We start from the raw sequence: 8,034 nt of genomic DNA on the forward strand, positions 1-8,034 counted from the left end.
GTATTGAGTATGTGAGTTTGAGAGATTTTTCAATTAAATGTACATTCAAAAAATCTTTAGGTTGAATCAAAGACATTTTTTGACATTTTATTGTGGTACATTAGGCTTTAATTCTTTTACTTAATAGAATTCCATGACGTCTTTAAAAGTATATTGACATTTTGAATACCTATAGACTTTTGTAGAGTTTTAAAAAGTCAAGTTTGAATACAGAATACCACATGACTTATAAAAATTCTACAAAAGTTTACATTGAATACCACTAAACTTTTATAGTATATAAAAGTATAGATTGAATACCTCTAGACTTTTAAATTATTTTTTGACTTGAGTGTCAGAGTGTCTAGACCGGACAACCCCCGACGCCTCTCAGACGATAACCCACAAAATTTGATCTCTACCGGCTACTTGGATCCTTTTACGAGCTAACTAGAATATCGGTCTACAACTACTTGAACCGTCTACAGACATCCGGAGTAATCCGAATAACTACATTATTTTACTACATCACATTAGTTTGTAGTGTCTCCACTATAATAGATCTAGACTCGAGACTTTTGCCCTTTGCAATCACGCAATACATACAGCCCCATCAACCAAAAACTCCCTTCCTTACTTCCTTTTGTCTTTAAGATCTGGAAAACGCTATGGCCGCAGATTACGGCCAGGACCAGGACCAGATTCTTAAGACTATCTTCTTGTGGTTATTATTTTCTCGTGCTCGCATAACTGCTACTTATTAGCATTCGAGCATGTTAACTGCAAGCATTCACTGAGAATGCAAAGCAAGCTGCCGCGTACGTTGTGATTAAGCTGCTGCATAGATGGTCATCAAGTTGTTGCTTAGATGGTAACCAAGCTGCTGCGTTATGCATTATTAAGTTGTTGCTTCATATATATAGATGCCCAAGTAGTTGTGCTACCGTTCCCAATTTCGTTTCATTGACTTCTATTCAACAATTTTGGCATATAAACTTAGCATGAAATCACCTAATTACGGTGTAAATGACTCGGCCAGATTACACATGACCTAATCGCCTTTTTGTCGACGTTTTGAGTTCGGCAAACCGCTACCTCTTGTGCAGCCCTACATCTTCCTTTTTTAAAAGTATCATGCAATTTCATTGAGTTTATAGATTTGAAACAGTAAGCCATCTTTACTAAATTCGAGCCGAACGTAAACATGTTTGCTCACTTTTCATAATTTTTTTAAAAAAATCAATATTTCTAGCATTTGTTCGACTAACACTTTATTATGATCGATTTGTTGTTATTATCTCAACTCTCTACAAACATTCTTCATCCTATAAAAAAAAATTTCATCTTCTCCTTAAATATTTTTCAAATTAATCCTTGTATTTGTCAGACTATTTAAATTTTTCTACAAATATTTTGATATTGATTATTGTTTTATTTAGTTTTATTTTTGTATGATATGAGTTATGTTATATATATGAAAGACAATCCATTGTTATTGTTTTTGAATTAATTTAAATATATATTCTAATATTTTTCATTATGTTTGATCATTCAGGAAAAAACACAAACCGACTTCAACAATTCAAAATCATAAAAATAATTTTATATGGAAAACCATAATTATTTTTTAAAAAAACAAATTGACAGTATAGCAATTTGGTTTGAAATTTTTTTGAATAGGTCTCTTGTGAAATGGTCTCATGAATATTTATCTGTGAGACAAGTCAACCCTACCGATATTCACAATTAAAAGTAATACTCTTAGGCTCCATTTGGTACGTGTGATATGATAAGTAAATGATTAATAATTAGAGTGATTAAAAAATGAGATATATGGATTAATAGTATGGTGAGATAAATAACATGATGTTTGGTATTATTTTAAAATGATGGATTAATTTTGTAAATTTTATTATAATGATCAAAATGCCCCAAATTCTAATTAAATATATATTCTTAAAATAATCGGATAGATAATTAAATATTTTAAATAATTATAATTTACATTTATTAAAATTAATTTAAATATATTTATTAGAAATAAATTTGTAAATATACATTTACTTTAATAATTAAAATAATAATAATATTTTGAATGTTAATGTTAAATAAAGTTTTAGTAATAATTACAATATTATTGTTTTTTCTTAAAATAATTATAAATATACTTAAAATAATTTGATAGATAATTAATAATTAAAATAGTAGTAATATTTTGAATATTAATTTTAATATTAAATAATGTTTTAGTAATAATTACAATATTATTGTTTTTTCTTAAAATAATTATAAATATTCTTAAAATAATTTGATAGATAATTAAATATTTATAATTATAATTTATGTTTATTAAAATTAATTTAAATATATTTATTAGAAATATATTTGAAAATATTATGGTAATCATTAAACACAATAAATTAGAATTTAATAAATATTTATTTTCATAAGAGATAAGAGGATAAAAATGTAATTTGTGGTGTGTTGATAACTTATCCCACTTAATTTGTTAGATAAATAATCAAATAATTAATAATAAAATTATGTCTTAAATCAGGTCAAAATGATTATTAATATATCTTAAAATTTTAACCAAACATTAGATAAGTATGTGATTATTCATCTATCATTGTTTAATCACATCAACCAAACACACCCTTAGCATAAAAAATAATAATTTTTCATGGATGACCCAAATAAGAGATCCGTCTCACAAAATACGACTCGTGAGATCGTCTCAAACAAGTTTTTACCATTTTTTTCCCAAAAAACCGTTGTATAAAAAAACCCATATTTATAGATCTTACACAATTCTTACAAATACAAATTGTGGGGCCCTTAGCTCCTAATCGTTATTACAATGCAATTTGATTAGTGTTAATTAATCATAGCGGAAAACGGGTTTAAAATTTCTTTACAATGAGCCCAAAATATATTATTTGAATACTAAAAATAGTATTTCATCTCACAACATAAAACATGCCCACACATAATCAAAACAACTCATACAACAACAAATCATATCCTCGGGACATACCCCGTTATATAGATACATATACATATATACTGGGAAACAACCACTAAACCTCAAATCAGACTATGACTCCCTCCAGAAGCACCCTATCCGGTCTCCTGATATCCTGGAGTACCTGTCATTGTCAACATACAAAGACAACAACAGCCCCATCTGGGGTGAGCAAAGCTCAGTCTGAAGCAACCACAATATATACCACAGATATCTAAACAATGATATATGATATGCAATGCATGTATGTCGTGGAGGTATCAGGTCAAATGCCCATCCACTGAGCACATGTCAGAATCAAACGAATCGCTATCAAATCAATGCTCGAGCTGGCACACCGGCCTCAATCAGGGATAATCGTATGATAGCGTCGACAAAGCGCCATCAAATCCCAAATCTCAATCAAATCATCGGGGCCACTAATGTCTATGCTTTAAGGGTCATGTAATACCAAACATAGCATCGTGTTCACAAACCCCAGAATCAAATCAAATCATATCAGGGTATCCAAGGATCATAGCTCAACGTGCATGTCATGTATGCCACATAAACTCAACAAATAAGGCATATAGACATGTATTCTCAATCCAATCAATCAAACATATATCATATAATACAGATACCTGTCGTATGTTACCCGGTCGCAACATACCTCAATTCTTCGTTCCAGTCGATGTAGCTTGAAGATATCAGTATAATAATCTATTTACATCAATAACATACTCACTTCAATCAATAACATCATTCAATATCAACAATAGAGGTTTCAAATATCTTTTGAAACTTTAAAATTCATATCAAATTCAAATCATAGCATAATTCAATTCCGACTTCAAAACTTAGTTTCTTGTCGGTTATTCTACCGCATATATTTATCAGAATTAATAATAACTGACAAATAATTCTTCAATCTCAATCCAACGATTAAAATTCCCTAATTATAATAAATTGGGAAAAATTCAAAATAACATCACTATAATCATCTCTTCTTCGTTAAAATCATACACTATTCAACAATCTTCAATTTCTGTATGATTTAACAATTTATCGGATTTATTCCAAAAATCGACGAATTTCAAACATCACCAAAAATATAAAATTTATACCTCAAATCGAAGACCTCGTGTCAACGATCCCAGAACTGAAGTCGGTTCGTCGATTGGATAAACCGATAAGTCGCACGATCGAAAAGAAAATCGAAACCCTTATCTCCTCTTCTCTCTCTCCCCTCTGTCAAATTTTCTGAAATGAAACTTACGAAAACGTAAGTTTCATATATATCAATTTTCATTTTTTTTTTAAATTTTTTTTATTATATTATATATATTATATTATTACTATATTAATAAAATAAATAATATAATATAATATAATTATACTATTTAACTCTTTTTAATGTCGGTATATCCCTTTGGACTAGTCAAACAATCCAATTTTCCAAAACTCAAAACATGAAACTTCTATATCTTTGAGTTTTCTACGTTATATCCAAATTTCAAATCAGTTGGACTTCATATGGAAAAGATATAGCACTAATTACCATTTTGCCCTTAAAATTAATTCATTATTTTTCAACTTATTTACGAAAATACCATCAAAATAAATTGAATATTTTTCAACTTATTTACCAAAATGTCATCAAAGCTATTTTAGTCTCGGGGTCTCACATTTCTCCCCAACTTAAAAGATTTCGTCCTCGAAATCTCAAACATTTCTATATACATAACATTGGCAAACATATAATATGTCACCAGTTATAGTACATATCAAAACTAAAATCAGTAAATGGATCATTATACATTGAATACAACGGAACAGGAGGAATAGAATCAAACAAGTGCGGATATGATTCTCGCATCTTGCTTTCCAATTCCCACGTTGACTCCTCCACACCATGTCGTGTCCATTGCACTCGAACCAAAGGAATCGATTTGTTACGCAATATCTTCTCCTTCCGATCCATAATGCAAACAGGTTGTTCAACATAGGAAAGAGAAGGATCAAGTTCAACCTCATCAGGTGCAAGTACATGTGATGGATCTGGTTCATATTTTCTCAACATAGAAACATGAAACACATCATGAATGGCAGATAAAGCTGGTGGCAATGCCAACCGATAAGCAAGATCTCCAACTCGATCAAGGATCTCGTATGGACCAATATATCGAGGAGATAACTTCCCTCGCATGCCAAATCGAACGGTGCCTCTAAAGGGAGATATTTTCAAAAACACTTTATCACCTTTCTGGAATTCCAAGGGTCGTCTTCGTTTATTCGCATAACTCGTTTGACGATCCTGAGCGGCTTTCATCCGCTGTCGAATCAACTGAACCTTATCATTCATTTCCTGTATCATTTCAGGTCCAGTCAATTGTCTTTCACCAATTTCATCCCAGAATAACGGTGACCTACATCGTCTCCCGTATAAGGCTTCAAACGGTGCCATACCAATACTCGTTTGAAAGCTATTATTATAAGAAAATTCCACCAATGGTAAAGCATCTTGCCATCCCATTCTGAAATCCATCACAATCGCACGCAACATATCCTCTAACGTTTGAATTGTACGCTCAGTCTGGCCATCAGTTTGAGGATGATAAGCAGTACTCATAGCCAAACGCGTACCCATCGCTTCCTGAAAACTACCCCAGAATTTAGAAGCAAACCTGGGATCACGATCAGATACAATTGAGACTGGCACACCGTGCAGTCTCACAACATTCTCAATGTATAAACGGGCCATTCTCTTATAAGGATAAGTCCGTTCATACGGAATAAAGTGTGCAGATTTCGAAAGCCGATCAATAATGACCCAAATAGCATCACAGCCCTTGGGTGAACGAGGTAAATGAGTCACAAAGTCCATAGCAATATGTTCCCAATTCCATTTCGGGATTTCGAGACTATGGAGTAATCCTCCCGGTTTCATTCTCTCGGCTTTCACTTGCTGGCAGACCAAGCATTTCGAAATAAACTCAGCAATGTCCTTCTTCATACGTCTCCACCAGAATTGGGGTCTCAATGTCAAATACATCTTTCGACCTCCAGGGTGAATACTGTATTTGCTACAATGTGCTTCTCGAAGAAGGGCAGATTTCAAATCAGAATCATTAGGGACTACCAGCCGACCATTAAGTCGTAAAGAACCATCAGAAGAAATCTGAAATCCAGACTGATGTCCTGTAGATACAAGTTCTTTCGACTTTTGGATCTGAGCATCGCTTCGTTGGGCCTTTCGTATTTTCGATATCAAGTTCGGCTCAATTTGCAATGCTGAGACAGTGACAGAATTCCAATTCGAGTGAAAAGTCCAACCAGAAGTACATATATCCTCATGTACCTTGGCGACACTGACAGAAGCTAAAACAGAATCATGAACTTTCCGACTAAGGGCATCCGCAGTAACATTCACCGATCCCGGGTGATATTGAATCTCACAATCAAAGTCCTTCAAGAGATCCATCCATCTGCGTTGCCTCATATTCAAATCAGATTGAGAAAAGAGATACTTCAGACTCTTATGGTCCGAATAAATAATAAACTTTTCTCCGTACAAATAATGGCGCCAAATCTTCAAAGCAAACACAATGGCAGCCAATTCAAGATCATGAACAGGATAACGAGTTTCATGAGATTTCAATTGACGAGACGCATAAGCAATCACCTTGCCATGTTGCATCAGAACACAGCCCAAACCTTTACCAGACGCATCTGTACACACTACAAATCCTCCGGTACCTGAGGGAATAGTAAGCACAGGTGCTGTGGTCAATCTCGTCTTCAATTCAAGAAAACTAGCTTCACATTCATCTGACCAAATGAATCGCTGATTCTTCTGTGTCAGTTGAGTAATAGGTTTAGCTATTTTCGAAAATCCTTCAATAAAACGACGATAATAACCAGCTAAACCCATGAAGCTACGTATCTCAGGAACATTCGTAGGTCTCGGCCAATTCAATACGGCTTCAACCTTAGCAGGATCAACAGATATGCCCTGTCTCGAAATGACGTGGCCTAAAAATACCACTTTATCCATCCAGAATTCGCATTTGGACAATTTAGCATATAAATGGCCATTGCGAAGAGTTTGGAGTACCAGTCTCAGATGTTCAGTATGCTCCTTTTTCGATTTCGAATAAACAAGAATATCATCGATAAATACAATAACGAATCGGTCAAGATAATCTCGAAAGACACGATTCATTAGGTCCATGAAGACAGCAGGAGCATTCGTGAGTCCGAAAGGCATAACCAAGAACTCATAGTGGCCATACCTAGTACGAAAAGCAGTCTTAGGCACATCTTCGTCTCGAACTCGTACTTGATGATCCCCAGAACGAAGATCAATCTTAGAGTATACCGAAGTACCCTGAAGCTGATCAAATAAATCATCAATACGAGGAAGTGGGTACTTGTTTTTCACAGTAGCCCGATTCAATTGCCTATAATCGATACACATTCGCATAGTACCATCTTTCTTTCGAACAAATAAAACTGGAGCTCCCCAAGGTGATACACTTGGTCGAATATATCCCTTGTCGAGAAGATCCTGTAATTGTTCTTTCAATTCTTTCAATTCCAATGGTGCCATGCAGTAAGGAGCTTTAGATATAGGTGCAGTCCCCGGCACAAGATCAATACTAAACTCAACTTCTCGATGAGGAGGAAAATCAGGAATCTCATCGGGAAATACATCCGGTAATTCTTTCGCAACAGGAATATCAGATAAAGATGGCTCATTCTTCGAAATATCAATAGCGTAGATAAGATAACCCTCATCTCCGCTAAATACAAGTCGAGACATTTCCAACGAGGATACCAATGGAATTTTGGCTTGGGAACCCTTGCCATAAAAATTCCACTTGGGTCCATCAACAGGTCGAAATCGAACCACTCCATGAAAACAATCAACAGTAGCTCGATTTGTCGTCAAGATATCCATGCCAATAATACAATCAAAGTCGTGCATTGGGAGGACAATCAAATTCAAGAACATCACATTATCCTCATATATCAATACACAATTATGC

The sequence above is a fragment of the Primulina huaijiensis genome, chromosome 15 (assembly GCF_012295235.1).
Source record: "Primulina huaijiensis isolate GDHJ02 chromosome 15, ASM1229523v2, whole genome shotgun sequence".
NCBI lineage: Eukaryota > Viridiplantae > Streptophyta > Magnoliopsida > Lamiales > Gesneriaceae > Primulina > Primulina huaijiensis.